This window comes from Molossus molossus, unplaced genomic scaffold, assembly GCF_014108415.1.
Source record: "Molossus molossus isolate mMolMol1 unplaced genomic scaffold, mMolMol1.p scaffold_m16_p_12, whole genome shotgun sequence".
Lineage (NCBI taxonomy): Eukaryota > Metazoa > Chordata > Mammalia > Chiroptera > Molossidae > Molossus > Molossus molossus.
In genome coordinates, this window is record NW_023425347.1 from 32,401,318 (window position 1) to 32,421,072 (window position 19,755).

Below are 19,755 nucleotides of genomic sequence, written 5' to 3' on the forward strand. Positions count from 1 at the left end.
GAGAGAGAGAGAGAGAGAGAGAGAGAGAGAAAGAGAGAGAAAGAGAAAGAAACATTGATGTGAGAGAAACACATTGAGTGGCTGCCACCCACACAACCCCAACTGGGGCCGGGAACAAACTGCAACTGGGGTATGTACTCTTAGCGGGAACCAAACCTGGGACTCTGGTCCGTGGGCCGATGCTCTAACTGTTGAGCCAAACTGGCCAGGGCAAATTCTAATGACTGTTAGCTGATGAATAAAGGCACTTGAGAATGAGTGTATTTTAGTGAAGTTATTTTCCAACCAGTGTGTTGGTTTGTGTTTGTTACAACATCCTGAATTTCTTCATCCTTTAAATTTTTGACCATGAGGATGGTGATGACCATTCGTAGAGAGGCCAGGGTATGTGGCTATGTGTATTTGTACCTAATGTACATAGGGATGAGAGTAAGGAGTAGCTTCAACAATAGCTAGGTTGAAGAGGAGCATGCTCTCTTTCCATTGATTAGGCTGAATCGGGAATTTTTTCAAACAGCATTTCCTTTTGCCATTTTCTTCTCTACGCTTTGCTTTGTATATATGTCTGTGCTGGTATGGTCTTAAACTTACTTCCCCCTTTAATTTTCGTCTACTGTCTACCTCCCCTACCACCAACACAAATTTTAAGTTAAAAAAATTGTAAAAGGCAATAGTGAAAGTAATTTTAAGTTCACATGATGGGTATGAATATGAAATACTACAAGTTTCATATATGCTTAAAAAATATTTTCAGCAATTTGGAAAATGAAGGGGGGAAAATTCACCCCTAATCTTATTACCATCATCTATAATCAGTATTAAGCATCTGTTGTGTTCCTTATAATAATACTAGGATGTATATATTTCCATTTTACATGCAAGAAAACTAAGACTCAGGTCACAAAGATAATAAATAGTAGAGCAGCCAAGTTTGAATTTAGGTGTATCTTGATTCTATTGATGAGATCTTTATTCTATCTTCCCGTCTTTTCTTTCTATATATTTATGCTTCAACCCAGTAATTTTCAACCTTTTTCATTATGTGGCACACATAAACTAATTACTAAAATTCTGCGGCACACCAAAAATACATATTTTTTGCTGATCTGACAAAAAAGTAGGTATAATTTTGATTCATTCACACGGGGTGGCTATTGTTGTATTGGTTTTTGTCTTTCCCCCCCCCCCCCAAACAATCTAAGGGGAAAGAGGTTATTGCCCCTGACTAAATACTCAGGTATAGCATGTTTTAAAAATTCTTGTGGCACACCATGTGAAAATCAATGCCTTAACCTAAGTATATAATTTGTAAGTTTTATCTCCTACTTATAAAACTTAACATTATAAAAGCATTTTTTTTTGCCTATTCTCATTTCAAGTGGTGTCTCATTGCCCACATTGTTTATTCATACCACCATATAAAGGCTCTTTGTCTTGGCTACTGGATGTTGGTACAGTGATATTGGTCAAAATGGAAGCCACCTTTTTTTTTACTGGATGACTAGGATGAAAAATAATTTAGCTTTATTAGAACAAATACTCTGGGGTTAGAAATAATACTGGTTTAATAATACTATCTGTTCTTTCTGGTGGGACATTTAACTTTTTTCAATATATACCTATGTGAAAACAACTTTTCTTGTTTAGTTATTATTTGTAATTCCTGATTTAACGAACTTTAATTTATAAAAGGAAAAAAAGCTTTATTGAATTTTTACACTCTGATTGGGTGGATGACATATACTAAAGGATAATTTGTGGGGCATTTATAAATAGATTGTATGCCTGGCCAGTGTGGCTCAGTGGTTGAGCATCCACCCATGCGTCAGGGCACATGCTCAGGTTGTGGGCCAGATCCCCAGTGGGGGGCATGCAGGAGGTGGCCAGTCGATGATCTTTCTCATCGATGTTTTTATCTCTACCTCTTCCTTCCCCTCTCTCTCTCTCTCTCTCTCTCTAATATCAATAAAGAAAAAAAAAAAAGATTGTATAGGTCAGCACTGCCCAAAAGAAGTATGTCACAAATGTTTAAAATTTTCTATAGACACATTAAAAAAATAAAAAGAAATAGGTAAAAAATTAATTCCATTAATATATTGTATTTAACCCAGTATATTCAGAACATTTCAATTTGTTAACATGTTTGAGATATTTTACATTACAGAATCCAGTGTGTGTTTCAAGTGCTCAGTAGTCCCATATACTGTATTGAACAATGCAGATACAGAAAGTTCTGTACAAGTATGGAGAAAGGATAAAGAAAATTGGTAAAGGATAACTGAGAAAAAAATATGCTGGAGAAGAACATTCTGTAAAGTGATGGGAATTTAAATGGGAGATATAATTGAAACCAGATAATAGAGACTTGAATCCAATTTAGGGAATTTGGTTTGTACGGGGTGTGTATGTGAGAGAGAGAGAGGGAGGGAGGGAGGGAGAAGTTGGAGGGTGCTTAATCCATGTCTTGTACATGTATACTTGAATGAATATTGAATTAATATTTATGAATTACTATGAGGCAAAATAAAAATCCTGGAAGAATATTAAAAAAAGCCTTGTGGATTTCTAAAAAGAGAGTTGCATTTAGGGAATGTTTGTGTCCTGACAGTAGCAACATGAAGGAGATCATAAAAAAAAGGATGAGAACTGAGACAAGGTTTTTAGATTTGACCATTTTCGGTATCTTGTTTTTTAATGTTTTATTTAGATATACCTTACATAAAGAGAAGTGCACAAATCTCATGAGAACAACTCAGTGAAATTTTACTTATAAATATACGCATTAACTTCTGTCCCCATCAAGATATGTAACATTTTCTGCCCAGAAAAAGGTGCCTCGTGCCCTCTCCTGTTAATTCCCCCTTACACACGAACCACTATTCTGACCTCTATCACCATAAATAAGTTTGGCTTATTTTTGAACTTGCTTATGGCATACTTTGTCCTTTCCAAGGGTAGTGAGAATTGATTCTAATCTATCTCTTTTCTGTCCTTGTTTGACATTGTTGTGTGAATTTGAATGTAAATCAGATGATAGGTACTTGGTACTATGGCCCTTCTGTTTTTTTTCCAGTGTGGTTTGTGTCAAGATCAGAGAGATGTTTCTTAGTTTTCATGAATAGTAACTCTTTAGAGGTTGGCTTAATGACTAGAAAATTTGTTTAGAATGTAGAGATTAAACAAATTAAATGTAGAGGTTAAAATTGCTTATACAGATAACGCAGTTATCTGGCTTGCTTTCATTACAGTATTCTCTAGGCATATAGCCAAGAAGTAGGTAGAGAAGGTCTTGGATTGCCTCCTTATATAGATGCCTTTTGGAACCTTTTTAAAGTAGCTTCTAGGCATTATGTAAGTTAGCTTTCAGGCATTTCAGGTTACTTAATAAGGTATTTGAGTATTTCTGATTGTGATTGTAGGGGTAGGAATAAATTGGTGTACTTATCAACCAGAAAGATTTTGACTTTTTTTGTGTGTGTGAGTAAAGAACTAGAATGTTACCTTAAGGACAGTTGCACAAAAAGCTAAAATTTATGAAGGATACTTTATAAAACACAAACTGAAGTCGGATTATTGATCTTGATTTTTTACTTATAGTGCTTGAATCAGTTTTATTTTTCAAATGGAAGTAATAGTTACAGCATTATTTTTCACAAATGTTGAGCAGCAGAAGCCTCATTGTAGTATAACAACTGGTACTTTTGGGAGAAGGATTTTTTTCAAAAATATGTATTACAATAAAAGTTGTAAAAAGTACATAACGATGAAAATATGAATCTTTGTTCTAGTACACATAGTTTTGAGGAATAAATGTTTTGTTAACTGTGTAGAAATGAACATGAAAATACTTCCTTAGCCCGGGTGGTGTGGCTCAGTGGCTGAGCATCAGTCCACTTACCAAGAGGTCGCTGGTTTGATTCCCAGGTTGTGGGCCCAATTTCCCATGAGGGGCATGCAGGAGGCGGCCAATCGATGTTTCTCTCATTGATGTTTCTACCTCTCTCTCCCTCTCCCTTCTCTCTTTCTAAAACCAATAAAGAAAAAATGTTAAAACTCCAGTTCTTAAAAAAAAAAAAAAAAAAGAAAATACTTCCTTATTAACATTTGGATTATGAATACTTTTGAGCTTGTGAATGAAAATATATAGTTTCATTTTTTTGAATTTGTAATAAATTTGCTTAATATACTCTTGCTCCAATAATTTTGATAGCTGTCTTGAAGAACCCTGGTGTGTAGTTCAGTTGGTTGAGCGTCATCCTGTGTAACAAAGGTTGCTGGTTCCATTCCTGGTCAGGGCACATGCCCAGGTTGCAGGCTCAATCCCCAGTCTCAGTGTGTGTGTGCGAGTGGCAGATGTTTCTCTCTCACATCGATGTTTTTCTTTCCCTCTCCCTTCTTCTCTCTCTAAAATAAATTTTAAAAAAAAGTTGTCTTGAGGAAATTAAACCTCATCTGTCAGCTTTTCTTATATGTGTTTTGTATTTGACAAGTGTAGAAGACTAAAGCATGATTGGTTAGGTTAGACATTGAAAAAGTATGTTTATTATCTACAAAATATTAAGACTTTATGTAATACCTTTTTTGGGGTAGATTTCAAAAATTATAAAATCAATTAGAATGTTATTAACAGCTTTAAGAGCTGACTTCTGTGTGTATAAAAATACACTTGAGGGTATATTCTCTGTTTTTGTGTTGTTTTGACAAAAATGAATGTTATTGAATTTAGTTTTGGGAGACTTGATTTTTTTGTATTCAGAAAAACCTTGTTTATCTGGTTGTATTTTCTCTAACCTTTGCTTGTTTTAATTGAGTTAGGTATTATACAAAATTCATTTACTAGGAGTAAGAGTGCATATACTACACACAGCAGAGGATATGGTTCCTGCTCCCAAGATCTCATGATCTAAGACAACTTGAAGAGCATTTAAAATGAAACATGAATTACTGAGGTGACATAAAATGATATGAATAGTATGTAGTAAGGCTGAATTAATAAAGCTTCTTGGCAACAATAATTTTTTAATCTATGTTTTGAACAAGTCTGTATAGATTGGTGGAGAGGGTAGGGAATATCACCAAGGGGGAAAGACATGCTGGGAATTGTGGAATGTAAGCACTTTCCTTGCTGGAAGTAGTGTTTTAAATGAATTTAGAGTTGATAAGATTGTGGCCTGAGTTGGAGGGATCTAAAGAAGTTTAGATTAGAAATTAGAAATAAGAAGTTCTACTGAGGTCATTGAACAGAAATACGGTAAGAAAAAGGAGAAAATTAGCAGCCAGATATGACATGGTTAGAAAAAAGATTGAAGTGAGAAAGGCCAGCTAGAGGTTTTTATTTTGGGTTTTATATTAAGAGAAAGGATGGGTAGTTTTAAAATAAAGAAGGTGAAATGCATGTCTTCTAAGTTGGTAGTGCAAAGTTAAAATAAGAACGGAACAATTTTATTATCTTTTGATATTGAAAATAAATTTACTTGGACACACAGTTTGCAAATAAGTTATTAATACTAGTTGAGGTATATCTGTTTTGTTCTATAAAAAACTGATTAATTTTTTTAAGCTTGATTTGAAAACTAAATAAAACCCAATAAAGTTATGCCATAGTGGTATTTTCTGAATTGCTAGTACTTTGTTTTTTTTTTTTTATCCTCACCTGAGGACATTTTTCCATTTTTTGTACAGATAGAGTGGGAGGGAGAGAGAGGAAGAGAGAGAGAGAAACATCGATGTGAAGGGACACATCGAGTGGCTCCACCCGCACAACCAACCAGGGCCGGGGACAAACTGCAACCGAAGTACATGCCCTTAGCGGGAACCAAACCCGGGTCTCTCTGTACCGCAGGCCGACGCTCTAACCGCTGAGCCAAACCGGCCAGGGCGAATTGCTAGTACTTTGAACTAAAAAAAAAAAATTGAGATGAATAGTAAAAAGAGCTTGTAATTATAATGCTGTACCTTTTAGCCATGGTTTGAGAGACTTTCTAATTGGTATAAGAGTTGGTGGGAAAACAGGAGATAATAAAAATTATCTGGACTACCAATATTTAAATTTGTTTTAAAATAGATACTTGTTTTAAAATTTAGGAATAGTTAAGCCTGTCAGGTGTTGCTCAGTTGATTGAGCATTGACCCATGGGCTGAGAAGTCCCAGTTCGATTTCCCCGTCAGGGCACATGCCTGGGTTGGTGCTCGATACTCAGTAGGGGGTGTGCAGGAGGCAGCCAATCGATGTTTCTCTCTCACGTGGATGTTTCTGTTGCTCTCTAAAAAAAAATCAGTAAAAAAAATAAATAAAATTTAGGAATAGTTAAAAACACAGCTTTTATAGGGGAAAAATTCCCTAATATATATAGTTCCTTTGGCAGTAATGTTTTTCTATATTTGGTATGTATGACATTATTTTTATTTTTAATTAATTAATTTTTAAAAATTTTTTATTTTATTTTTTTGTTGCAGATGTTTCTCCTTTTTTACCCCATTTGCATCCCCCTCCCCAACCCACCCCCGCCCCGTCCCTGGCTTTGTTGTCCATGTCCATTGGCATGCATACATGCATATAAGTTCTGTGGTTTATCTCTTCCCACCCCCCACTCCCTCTTCTGAGGGATGTCAGTCTGTGCCCTACATCCATGTTTCTGGGTCTACCGTATTCCTCAGACTGTTATGTTCATTATATTCCATATATAAGAGATCATGTGGTATTTGTATGACATTATTTTTAACTGGAGTTTTAAAAAGTTCTTGAATGTATACTGTACTTGATACTGAGTAACTTTATTAAAATAGAAAAAGAAAAATATGAAAAAGGAACAGAAATAATATAATTTAAAGAATCTTTTCCTGCCTTTTTTAGATTTAGTAAATACAATAGTGTTTGGGAGTTAATAGAGACATTGATTGATTGCTTCCCATATGTGCCCTGTCGATTGAATGTGAAACCTAAGTATGTGCCCTAACCAGGAACTGAACCTGCAACCTTTTGGCGCATGGGATGATGCTCTAACCATCCCAGCCACCTTCCTGGGTAATAGTATGTTAGTCTTATTATGACAAGTTTACATTTTTAAACATTTTTATTTATTTATTTATTGCTTTTAGAGAGATAACGGAAAGGAGAGAGAAACATCGATATGTTGTTGTTCCACTTATGCATTCATTGGTTGATTCTTGTATGTGCCCTGACCAGGGATCGAACCCTCAACCTTGGTTTATCGGGACAACGCTCTAACCAACTGAGCTACTTGGAGGCCAGGGCTCATCACAAGTTTACATTTTAACCTCTCATACAGTTAATAGGCTTCAGTTAGTGAAGTTTCTGGCAACATGGTAAAATAGGTACATTTGACTCCATCTCAGTTATCTGTTGAAGCAAATCAGCTAAAGCAAAGGAGAATAGGTTGTCCCATACTATCACTGAGAAAATAGATTTCATCCATATCTCTGAAATTTTGGGTTTCTATATAGATAGTACGGTGAGAAAGATGATAGCAGAACTATTTACTGTCCTCTCATTATCTTCATGAACTAGTGACATTGTAATAGGAAGTTGTCTGAAAGCCCTGCCCTGAACCTGTTTCTTAAATAGTTTCCTGTTTATACCTATTTGTGCTGCAGAATTCTTGGAAATAGATGGATCCCCACCTGTGTATGCTGCCTTGGGTCTCTGCAAGCTGAAAAGCAATGAAAAATAACTGCACGCATGAGGAGAGGGAGCACTTTGAAAGGGATGGGAACTAGGAAACCAAATTGACTGCCATATACATTGATCCTGCTGAAGCAGCTCACACAGGAAAGAGGTGGCGAAGATAGAGATAACTTTCAGTGGCTGTGGTGTAACCAGTATTCTTGTGCTATGTGAGTGAATGTCTTAATGGTGCCAGTGCCATTAACAGAAATACAAATGGTATTCTAAATAGATGTCCTTTAGTGTGGTATTGCTTGCCTAACCTACTCTTGGTACATCTTATTTTCCAAGCCTTATTCACCAGCTTTCCTGTCAAGTTTGACTATCCGCTAGTTTTCCAATGGGTGTTTGTTAATTTAACTGGAATTGATTTCCTCTCTCCCCTTTTCAAATTGGATTAAAAATTTTTGCTGTGTGGTGTTACGAGTTTTATCTATGTCAAAATGACACAAACATTGAAAATAAAGGAATGGCAAAAATAACACTAAAACTTGCAAGTTTCATTGACATCAAGTAAAGGATAAAACCTTTCTAGAATAAAACTTTTGAGTGGAAAAGATTTTTAAAAATAAAATATTAGGACTGCTAAACAGTATCAAGCTTGAATTTTTGTGTGATAAATTCAAACAAATAGCATTAAAACATGAAGTAGAGTTTCTCTAGAGAAATTGGTAAAACCAGCTTTTTAAAAATTTAATTAATTTATTTTTGTTACAGATGTTTCTCCTTTTTCTCCACACTGATACCCCCCTCCCTCCCCGCCCTATCCCCAGCTTTGTTGTCCATGTCCATTGTTCATGCATACATGCAAAAAACAGCTTTTTAAGGAGACTTTAAATTCACCTCTCAGAATATAATAAGTAAATAAAAATTAAGGCTATAAAGATTTAAATGACAATATGGTTTATTTAATAGATGTTTGTCAAACTTTGTTTCCAATAGATAATACACATTCTTCTCAAATTCCGGTGAATTTTTTTGAAATTGTGTCTTGGGTGTCAGTGAGAATTTGAAATTTTTTTTTTTTTTTTTTTTTTTTTTTATCCTCACCCGAGGATATTTTTTCCATTTTTGGTACAGATAGAATGGGAGGGAGAGAGAGGAAGGGAGAGAGAGTGAGAAACATCGACGTGAAGGGACACATCGAGTGGCTGCCACCCGCACGACCAACCAGGGCCGGGGACAAACTGCAACCAAGGTACATGCCCTTAGCGGGAACCGAACCCGGGTCTCTCCAGACCGCAGGCCGACGCTCTAACCGCTGAGCCAAACCGGCCAGGGCGAGAATTTGAAATTTTAAATATGAAATTGTATAGGCCAATATTTTTTGACTACAGTATAATAAAACGATGTTAAAGCCAAAATGAGTCTAACTACTTGGACAATTAAAACTTGAGTGCTGCTCTGGCCAGGTGGTTTGGTTGGAGCATCATTCTATATACTAAAAGATTGTGGGTTCGATTCCCAGTTACCTATACCTAGGTTGTGGGTTCGATCCCTGGTCAGGAATGTACAGGAAGTAACCAATTGATGTTTCTGTCACATAAATGTTTCCCCCTCTCTTTCTGTCTTTTTCCCCCTCAACCCTCCTTCCTCCCTTTCCCTCTCTCTCTCCCTTTCCTCTCCCCACCTCTTTCTCCTCTCTCCCTAAAAAATTAATAAACGTATCCTAGGGTGAGGATTAAAACAAACAAACAAACAGAAAAACCCTCTGTATCCTACTAGAACTCGAACTTAAATTTCATACTGTTTAGAAATGAACAATGAGGACATGACACATCAAAACTGATACATGAATGAATATTCATTTAAACATGGTGGATTAAATAACCATTTACTTTTTTTGCTATCAGTTCGCTACCGGAATTAATGTTTTTTGAAAAAAATAGGCATAGGGTGTCAAGGGCAAAGGAAACTAGAAAGTTGGTCACAACTAAAATTTTAGCAGCTAGGAAGCAACAAGTGGTAAATAACTTTGTAGATGTGAGAAAACTGAATTTATTAGTGGGGAAGGCCTAGAATTAGTTTGTTTACAGTCCTGGGATGCTTTAGGAATTGGTGGCTGCAGGTACCTTGAAAGAATTGTCTAAAAGTCTGTAGTAAGTAGTCATTACATGGTGCCAGGAAAGAGTCGCTTGAAATTTCTTGTGATGCAAAGGGAGGATCTCTGTTCTTGACAACACTAGGCACAGCTTGGATTAAGGGTGTCATACTGAAAAACAGAGAATTGAGTAAAATTCTCTATGTTGAATTGGGAATTACCCCCAGCCTCTTTTCCCTTCCTAGTTCTGAGAATACTAGGAGTCAGGCTCCTAATTTCAGAATATGAGATTAGAAGATTCATCCTGTTACAGCAGACATGACCAGGAGGAAAGACCAGAGCTAAGAACAGATGGGGATCCGCCAGGGAAATGGCCGAGACTGATCATTCTACAGTGACGCCTATTAACACAGAATTTCTAGCAATTTATGTGTTTCATTTTAAAGTATGAAGTTGAGGATCATTAAGCATTTGCAGATAACCTCTATATGAAAGAGAAGAAGAAAATAGAAAATTCAGGAAGAAAACTATTTAAAAAATTACTGATATTTTTGGAAGTAAGGAGATAATTATATCTTTGAAACAAGAAAGGATGCTCCAAAACCAAGGCTCAGAAAACAAAGAGCTCTTGGACATTTAGAACATGAAATAGTAGGATTGAAAATATAGAATATGAAACAATAGAAGAGTTAGAAATTTAGAATATTAAATTCTTGGTGGAAGTTTGGAAGATAAAATTGGGAAAATCTACAGAGCAGGACACAAAGATGTAAAATCAGAAAGAACTAAGGTCACATTTGGCAAGTTCATTATATGAAAAATAAGAATTACAGAATGGGAGAAAATGGATGAAGGAAATTATTTAAGAATAATGGAACTGCTCTGGCCAGTTTGGCTCAAAGCGGTTGGAGCATCAACCTGCGGTCCAGAGAGACCCGGGTTCGGTTCCCGCTAAGGGCATGTACCTCGGTTGCTGTTTGTTCCCAGCCCTGGTTGGGTCATGCATGCAGGAGGCAGCCACTTGATGTGTCCCTTTCACATTGATGTTTCTCTCTCTCTTTTTCCTTCCTACTCTATCTGAACAAAAAATGGGAAAATGTCCTTGGATGAGGATAAAAAAAAAAAGAATAATGGAACCAAAAACTTGAGTTTCCCTATTAAAAGGACTAACAGAATGCTCAGCATAGTGGTTGGAAAAAACAAAAATCACATCAAAGTACATCATGGTGAAATTTCAGACACCAGAAGTAAAGGGAAGATCCTAAAAGCTTTTGTATATATGGAGCATACCAACGAGATTAGGAATTACTAACATTAATAAGTTTTCAATAGTGGAATAATGCCTTCAAAATTCTGAAGGGAGTAGTAGGCTAACATGAAACGAGGTTGTTAGACTATTTACTTCAAATGGCACTATATCAGGAAGTTGCTAGAGGACGTGGATTCCATCAAAATGTTGGGATAGATAAAAAAGAAATAGGATCCAGTACAGGAGAGAAGTGATTACCTAGGATGATGGTGAAGGGAGATACTAGGAGGGTGCAAGTGTGTCTGAAGAGTAATCAGTTCAGATTGGGGCAGGACAAAGGGTGTAGATGGTATGTCTTTAGAAACACGCAAAATAGAGGGGATTTTTACTGTAGTTTCCCTGTGATGTCTTCTGGTTTTGTTATGAAGGTAATAATGACGCCATAAAAGGAAGAAGTATTGCCCCTTTTTCTATTTATTGGAAGAATTTGGGAAAGATTGGTGTCAATTCTTTAAACATTTGGTTTAAAGGTACATTTAACTAGAGAAGCCATCTGGTCCTGGGCTTACCTTCTGGGATAAGTGTACTCAGATTTTCTGTCTTGATCAGTTTTGTTAGTTATTTTTCAGGGAATTTGTCCATTTCATCCAAGTTATTTAATTTGTTTGTGTTCCTTTATAATCCTTTTTATTCCTTCTTCATTCCTGATTGTAATTATTTGTTGTCTTTTTTTCATGATCAGCCTGGCGGTTGCTATTTTCAAAGACCCAGTTTTTGGTTTCATTGATTTTTCTCTATTATCTTTTAATTCTATTTTATTTATTTCTGCTATAATTCTTATTATTTCCTTCCTCTCTCTGGTTTCTTAAGATGGAAGGTTAGGTTATTGAGATTTTTAAAACGTAGTTATATGTAGCTATAAATTTCCCTTTAAACACTGCTTTCATGCCATAAGTTTTGGTGTATTATGTTTTTGTTTTCATCTCAACATATTTAAGAATTCACCTTGTGATTTTTTTTGACCTATTTCTTTTTTAAGAGTTGTTGCTTAATTTCCACATATTTATTAATTTCCCAGATTTTCTTCTCATTTATTTTGTTCCATGACACTGTGTGTGGAGAACATACTTTTATGATTTAATTTCATTTACTTTTATTGAACCTTGTTTTATAGCCTAACATATGGTCTGTACTGGAGAATGTGCACTTGAGAAGAAAGTGTGTTCTGCTGTTGAGTGGAGTGTTCTGTAGAGGTGTGGGCAAAAGTAGGCTTACAGTTGTTTATATGGAAAATAATACAATACTAAAAATTGTGCAAGAATAAACTATATTTCGTGTACACACAACTGTAAACCTACTTTTGTCCACCCCTGTATATTTTCTATTAAGTACTATTAGTTTATGGTGTTCAAGTCTTCTATTTCCTTGTTGGTCTTCTGTCTGGTTCTATCCATTATTGAAAGTGAGGTATATACATCTCCAACTATTTTTGTTTGTTTGTTTTTATCTGTTTTCTATTTCTCTTTTCAGTTTTGTAAGTTTCAGCTTCAGATATATTTGTTCTTAGGGATATGTATTTATAATTGAAATATAATTTTTGATGGATTGATCCTTTTATAAAATGTCTTTTTTTGGCCTCTAGTAACTTTTTAAAAAAATAAATGTTTTTTATTGATTTTTTTTTAGAGAGAGAGAGAGAGAGAGAGAGAGAGAGAGAGAGATGTGAGAGAGAAACACCGTGGCTGCCTCCTGCATGTTCTGACCGGGAATCAAACCAGGACCTCTCAATCCATGGGACCACACTCTACACTGAGCCACACCAGCCAGGCACATCTTTTTTCTTAATGTCTGTCGTGTCTGTTACTGTTTGTGTGATACATCTTTTTCCATCATTTTGCTTTTAATTTATATGAATCTAAAGTGTCTCTTAATAGACAGCATGTAGTTGGATTGTGGTGGTTTTTTTTTAACCCATCTTGCCAATCTCTACTTTTTTATTGGAATGCCCAGTTAATTTGCATTTAATGTAATTACTGGTAAGGTAGGTTTATGTCTGCTCTTTTTTTTTTTTGGTACATACCCCTAGTGGGAACTGAACCTGGGACTCTCTCTGGTCCACAGGCCGACACTCCAACCGCTGTGCCAAACTGGCCAGGGCATGTCAGCTCTTTTGCTATTTGTTTTTTGTATATTTAAAGTTCTTTTTAATGTTGTTGTTCCTCTCTGTTACTGTACTATATTGTTTTATTTGTCCTGAATAGATTATTTTCTAATACCATTGAAATCCCTTGTTGGTTTTTTCACTATGTATGTTTTTCATTTTATAGTGGTTGCCCTGGGAATTATAATTAATAACTTTATTTCAATTGAATTCAGATTAATATCAGCTTAATTTCAATAATATACAAAAATGTTGCTTCTATGTAGCTCCGCTCCACTCTTCCATTGTGTTATTTTTGTCATGAAAAATTACATCTGTATATATGTTTTAAGTCAATAGGAGTAAAAAAGTAACAAATACAAAGTTATATTGTCTTTTATATTTACCTATCTAGTTACCTTTACCACTCTCTTTGTTTTTTCAGGTGGATTTGAGTTACTCTCTTGTATTCTTTTATGTCAGTGTGAAGGGGGGCACCCTTTTGTGTTCCTTGTATATCAGGTCTGCTAGCAACCAGTTATCTTATTTTTGTTTCCCTGTGAATGTCTTAATTTCTCCTTTATTTTTTAAAAGTAGTTGTGGAATCTTGGTTGACAGTCTTTTTTTTTTTATTTCCAGTACTTTAAATATGTTTTTCTATTGCCTTCTGGCCTCCATGGTTTCTGATGAGAAATTAACGTAATTATATTTATGATCTTTACATATGTCAAGCTGTTTATCTCTTGGCTTCCTTCAGCATTCTTATTTTGTTTTTTGACAGTTGATTATGATATGTGTAGGTGTGGGTCTCTGAGTTTATCCTCCTTGTAGTTTCTTGTGTGTGTGTGTGTGTGTGTGTGTGTGTTTAGATGACTGATTTTCCTTACATTTGGGGGGATTTTTAGTCATTATTTATTCAAATAAATATGTATTTCTTTGCCTGTCTCTTTTTTTCAATATGTGTATTTTTTTTTATGTTTAATGGTATTCTTTGGATACCTTTTTTTAAAAATTAGTTTTTCTTTCTGTTTCTCTGAGTGGATAATCTCAATTCACCCATCTTCAAATTCTCTGATTCTTTCTTTTGCCTGCTCAAATCTGCTGCTGAAAGCTTCTAGTGAATTTTTCATTTTATTTCTACTTTTCAACTCCAGAATTTCTATTTTGTTCTTTTTCACGATTTCTCTTTTTTTTTGTATTTTCTATTTGTTAAACATTCATCTCATACTTTCCTTTAGTTCTTTAGACATGAATTTTATTTAGTTTTTTGAACATGTTTATTATTATTTTTTAACCCATCTTTATTGTTGATTGTATTATAGATATGCCCCCTTTTTCTCCCATTGATCCCCTCCTCCCCAATCCTGCCTTCCTCTTGCCTTCCTCACACTATTGTCGGTGTCCATTGGTTATGCATATATGCATAGAAGTTCTTTGGTTCATCTCATCCTGCCCTCCCTCCTCCCTTCCCTTTGAGGTTCATCAGTCTAACAACCTATTTGTACTTCTTAATCCCTTCATCTTTTTCACTCATCCCCCCAGCCCCCACCTATCTGGCAAGCAACAAAAAGCTCTCTGTATCTATGAATCTGTTTCTGCTCTGCTTGCTCAATTTGTTTGTAGATTAAATTGATATGTATTAATTACCATTTTATTTTCATATTTTTGTTCTTCTTCTTCAAGAAGACCCTTAAACATTTTATATAATTCTGGTTTGATGGTGATGAACTCGTTTAGGTTTTTCATGTCTGGGAAACTCTTGATATGTCTATAGATTCTGAATGATAGCTTTGCAGGATAGCGTAATCTTGGTTGTAGGTCATTGCTTTTCATCACCTTGAGTATCTCTTGCCACTCCTTTCTGGCCTGCAGAGTTTCTTTTGAGAAATCAGCTGACAGTCTTCTGGGAGTTCCTTTGTAGGTAACACACTGCTTTTCTCTCGCTGCTTTTATTTAAGATTCTCTTTTTGTGTTTGACCTTTGGCATTTTGATGATGATGTGTTTTGGTGTGGACCTCTTTGGGTTCATCCTGTTTGGGACGCTCCGTGCTTCCTGGACTTGCCTGTTTTCTTCACTAAGTTAGGGAAGTTTTCTGTCATTATTATTTCAAATAGGTTTTCAATTTCTTGTTCTCTCTTGTCTCCTTCTGGCACCCTTATGATGTGAATGTTGGCATGCTGTACGTTGTTCTGGAGGCTCCTCACACTATCTTTATTTATTTTTTTATTCTTTTTTCTTTTTGCCGTTCTGATTTGGTGTTTTCTGCTTCCTTATATTCCCAATTGATGGTTTGCTTCTTGGCTTTACCTACTCTACTATTGATTCCCTGTAAATTATTCTTTATGTCGGTTAGTGCATCCTTCATTTCTGACTGGTCCTTTTTTATGTTGTTGATGTTCTCACTAAGTTCCTTGGAGGTCTCCTTAAGTTCTTTGAAGGTCTCACTAAGTCCTTTGAATGTTTCACCAACTTGCTTGAGCAAATTTATAACCTGTGTTTTGAACTCTGAATCTGATTGATTGCTGATCTACATTTTGTTTAATTCTTTTCCTGGAGTTTTGTTATTTTCTTTCACTTGGGACATGTTTCTTTGTCTCCTCATTTTTCTGCTTCCCTGTGATTGTTTCTATGTATTAGGTAGAGTTGCTATGTTTCCTAGGCTTTGTTGGGTGGCCTATTGTTTTAGGTGTCCTGTGGGATCCAGTGGCACAGTCTCCCTGATCACTCCAGCTGGACCCTCGAGTGGACTGTACACCCTTCTGTTATAATTGAGTCTTGATTGCTGTTGGCACATCAGTGGGAGGGTTTTACTCAGGCTGATCAGCTGCAAGGACTGGCTGTGCCCACTGGCCACTGGCCTCTGACTACCTTGGAGGATCAGCTGTGTAGGGGACCACCACACAGAGCAAGACTTACTTCATCAGGGCTCTGGTACCCACTGAGTCCACTCATTGAGTGTGTCAGTTGTGGAGGTGGTTGGGTGGTGGTGCTTCCACGTTGTTTGAAGCTGTCCACTGAGTGTGCTAGCTCTGGGGCAAGGTCAGCCACTGCCTGTGTTCTATCCAGGGCCACTGGCATAAGCTATGAAGTGATCTGCAGATGGCTGCTTCTTGTGCTGGGCTTGGAGGTGCCAGGAAAAGCCAAGTTGTGAACCAAGGCTGGCTGCTTCTAGTGCCAGGCCTCGGGTCACTTACCGAGTGGTATGGGGCTTGCTGAGGCCAGATGCTGCTTGTTTAATAGATTTTAGGAAACTGAAGCAGGATCCAAGACAGGCCAATCCTATGGTAAAACCTTTGGAAACAGCTTGGGTGGATCTGAAAGTTGCGGGGGGGCGGGCTCAGGGAATCACCAGGGCAGAGCAAACAGTGTGAGCCAAGTTGCTGAAGTCTCAGATATGGTGCCCATCTGCTGCCCTGGGGAAGGGCTCACCAAAGGAAAAAGCAGCATCTGCCAGCATGTCTGTCCAGGAGAAAGCCACCTCTTCAGCCTTCGTCTTGAGGCCAAACAACTAAGTTCTTCCCTGTATGTCTTTGGTGCCTCTCAAGCTGCCTCCCTCTGAGCTTGGAGAAGTCTGAGTTAAGTTCCTGCATGGGCTCTTTAAAAGGAACTGCATGGGGCTCTAGAAGCTGCAGCCTCAGTTCCCGCTGGTTTTTCCAGCCAGAAGTTATGGGGACTTCTCTTCCTGGCACTGGGACCCTGAGCTGGGCACCTGGTGTGGTACAGGGACCCCCTCATTCCTCAGGGAGGACATTCCCAGCCAAGGTGTCCATCCTGATTTTTATCTGCCACTTGTGGGTGTGGGAACAGCTTGTCTGTGCCTCTGCTCCTCCTACCAGTTTTGGTGTAGCTTTGTAGTAGTGGGACTTCCATTCAGTTTGATTTCAGCCAGTTCTGAATGATGGTTGTTCTGTAGTTTAGTTGTAATTTTGATGTAGTTTTGATAGGAGGCGATACTGCATTTACCTGTACCGCCATCTTGACCAGAAGTCCTTTTTGAACATGTTTAAAATAACTGATTTTAAAACTTTTATCTAGTGAATTCAGTGTCTGGGTTTTCTTGGGGACAGTTTCTGTTGACAGCTTTTATATCTTGAGTATGAGTGATACTTTTAAAAAAATGTTTTTTTATATTTTGTTGAAAACTGTACATATAAAATAACGTGGCAGCCCTGACAATCAGATGTTCTCCCATCCCCAATGTTTGTCATTGTTAGTTTGTTTTCTTTAGTGATTTTTCTGAATTTTGTAAATCTGTATTCTTTGCTGTGTACAGTGTCACTTGGAATCTGGAAAATGGAAAATTTAAAAAAAATGAGATACCACTACACACCCTCTAAAATGGCTAAAAGTAAAGATTAACAATATAGAGTGTTGGCAAAGATGAAGTGCAAAAGGAATTTTGTTGATGAGACTGTAAACTGTTACAAACACTTTAGGGAAAAAAATCTGAGTATCTTCTAAAATTTATTATAGATCCACTCTAAGCCAAAGTATTTACTAAATATAATTGTGTGCACTAGGTGACAGGTATAAAAAAATGAAAGGCAGCATTATTCATAAATGCCTAAAAGTGTGAACATCCCAAATTTCTATCAATAATAAAATAAATAGTGAGATATCCAAATAATACACTATATAACAGTGATACTAAAGTACAATTATATATGCAACAATAGAGATGAATTGCAAACAATGCTGGAAGTGGGATCCATTTATATAAATTTCATTAACAGGAAAACTATATATAGTTCAAAAATATATTTTTTAACGATAAAAATATAAAGCAAAAAAAAAAAAAAAGACTATCATAAAAAGTGGGATGATAGTTTCTCCTAAGGAAAGAGGTATGACTGGGAGGGGACAGAGTGAAGGATCTGGTAAGGTTTTAATTTTTTATTAGGAGGTGATTAAGCAGGTATGCACTTTTGAATATTTAAGTTGTATATATTTTCCATATATTATTCTGAGTAATTTTTCCACAATAAAAATATTTCAGAACTAAAAATATAGACATTTAAGGCTTTAATTTTCTCATAAGTAAGGCATTGGTGTTGAAGGATTTCTCTTTTAAGGTTATATAAATGTATATTTTAAAAATCAAATAAAGCGTGTGATAAAAAACAGCATCCCCTCCCTTTGTATTTCTAAAATACTTCTGTACTAGTATTTTAATTCTTCATTTTGCATCTGATTGCTTCTGTTTGGATCTGATAATGTGAAAATGACAACTCTTTTATAAATCTCTCTGACTTCTCCAAATTATATAATAGCCCCACATGAGGATGGCTAACTGATTTTTTGTTTTCACAAAAGTGCAAAAGCAATTCAATGTTTAGTATGTTTGCATTGTTGTGCAACAGGTCTCTAGAATGTTTAACCCTTCAAAACTGAAATTTTATACCTATTAAAATTTTATACTTATTTTAGACTACTTTAGATACTTTATGTCAGTGGAATCATACAATACTTGTTCTTTTGTGATTGGTTTATTTCACTTAATATAATGTCCCCAAAGTTCACTCATAAGGTAATATTACAGGATTTCCTTCTTTTAAAGGCTGCATAATATTCCATTGTATGTATATACCACATTTCCTTTATCCATTCACCTGTCAATAGACAGTTAAATTGCTTCCTTCTGTCTCTTGGCAATTGTGGATAATGCTGCAATGAACTTAGGTGTGTAAATATCTCTGAGATGCTACTTAGAATTCTTTTTTTTCTCCATTCTCACCCGAGGACATTTTTCCATTTTTTGTTTGCATAGAGCAGGAGGGAAAGAGAGGAAGAGAGAGAGAGAGAGAAAAAAAAACATCAACGTGAAAGGGATACATCAAATGGCTGCCTCCCGCATGACCCAACCAGGGCTGGGGACAAACTGCAACGGAGGTGTGTGCCCTTAGGGCGAACCAAATCCGGGTCTCTCTGGACCGCAGGCTGTTGCTCTAACTGCTGAGCCAAACCTGCCATGGCTGAATTCTTTTGGATATATACACAGATTGGGATTGCTGAATCATATGGTAATTATATTTTTAATTTTTTGAGGAACTGCTATACGAATTTCTATAATAGCTGCACCATTTACATTCCCACCAGCAACGCATAAGATTTCCAACTCTGCATCCATGTCAACACTTGTATTTTCTGTTCTTTGGGTTGTGGCCGTCCTATTGGATATGAAATGATATCTCACTGTGATTTTGATTTGTGTTTCTCTTATGATTAGGAAGGTTGAACACCTTTTCATGTACCTGTTGGATATTTGTATATCTGTTTTAGATATTTGTCTAGTCAAATCCTTTATCCATTTTTTGATATTTTTATGTTGAATTTTAGATGTTCTTTATATGTTTTGGACATTAACACTTTATCAGATATATGATTTGCAAAAATCATTCTCCCCTTCTGTAGATTACCTTTTCCGTTCTGTTGATTGTGTCCTTTGATATGCAGAAGATTTTGATAGGGATTGCACTTAATTTTAGATTACTTTGGGTAGTATGGACATTTTAACGATGTTAAGTCTTCCAGTCCATGAACATGGAATGTCTATCCATTTATTTTGTCTTCTTTGATTTATGGTAATAATGTTTTGTAGTTTTTTCATGTACAAGTCTTTTGCCCCCTTAATTATTTTCCC

The 19,755-nt window shown here is 36.2% G+C and overlaps 1 protein-coding gene across 6 annotated transcripts in view; it reads left to right on the forward strand.

Moving 5' to 3' along the window:
* Positions 1-19,755, forward strand: part of ZNF644 (zinc finger protein 644) — a 99,870-nt gene that overhangs the window by 6,069 nt on the left and 74,046 nt on the right. For 2 of the 6 annotated variants that reach the window (XM_036255114.1, XM_036255113.1), the window contains exons 2-3: positions 4,816-4,949; positions 7,615-7,854. The exons of 1 other annotated variant lie outside the window; for it this stretch is intronic. The gene's annotated coding sequence lies outside the window, so the exon portion shown is untranslated. Of the gene's footprint in view, positions 1-4,815; positions 4,950-7,614; positions 7,855-19,755 lie in introns of those variants that run through there. 3 more of the 6 variants (XM_036255118.1, XM_036255119.1, XM_036255116.1) reach the window with 2 other exon arrangements.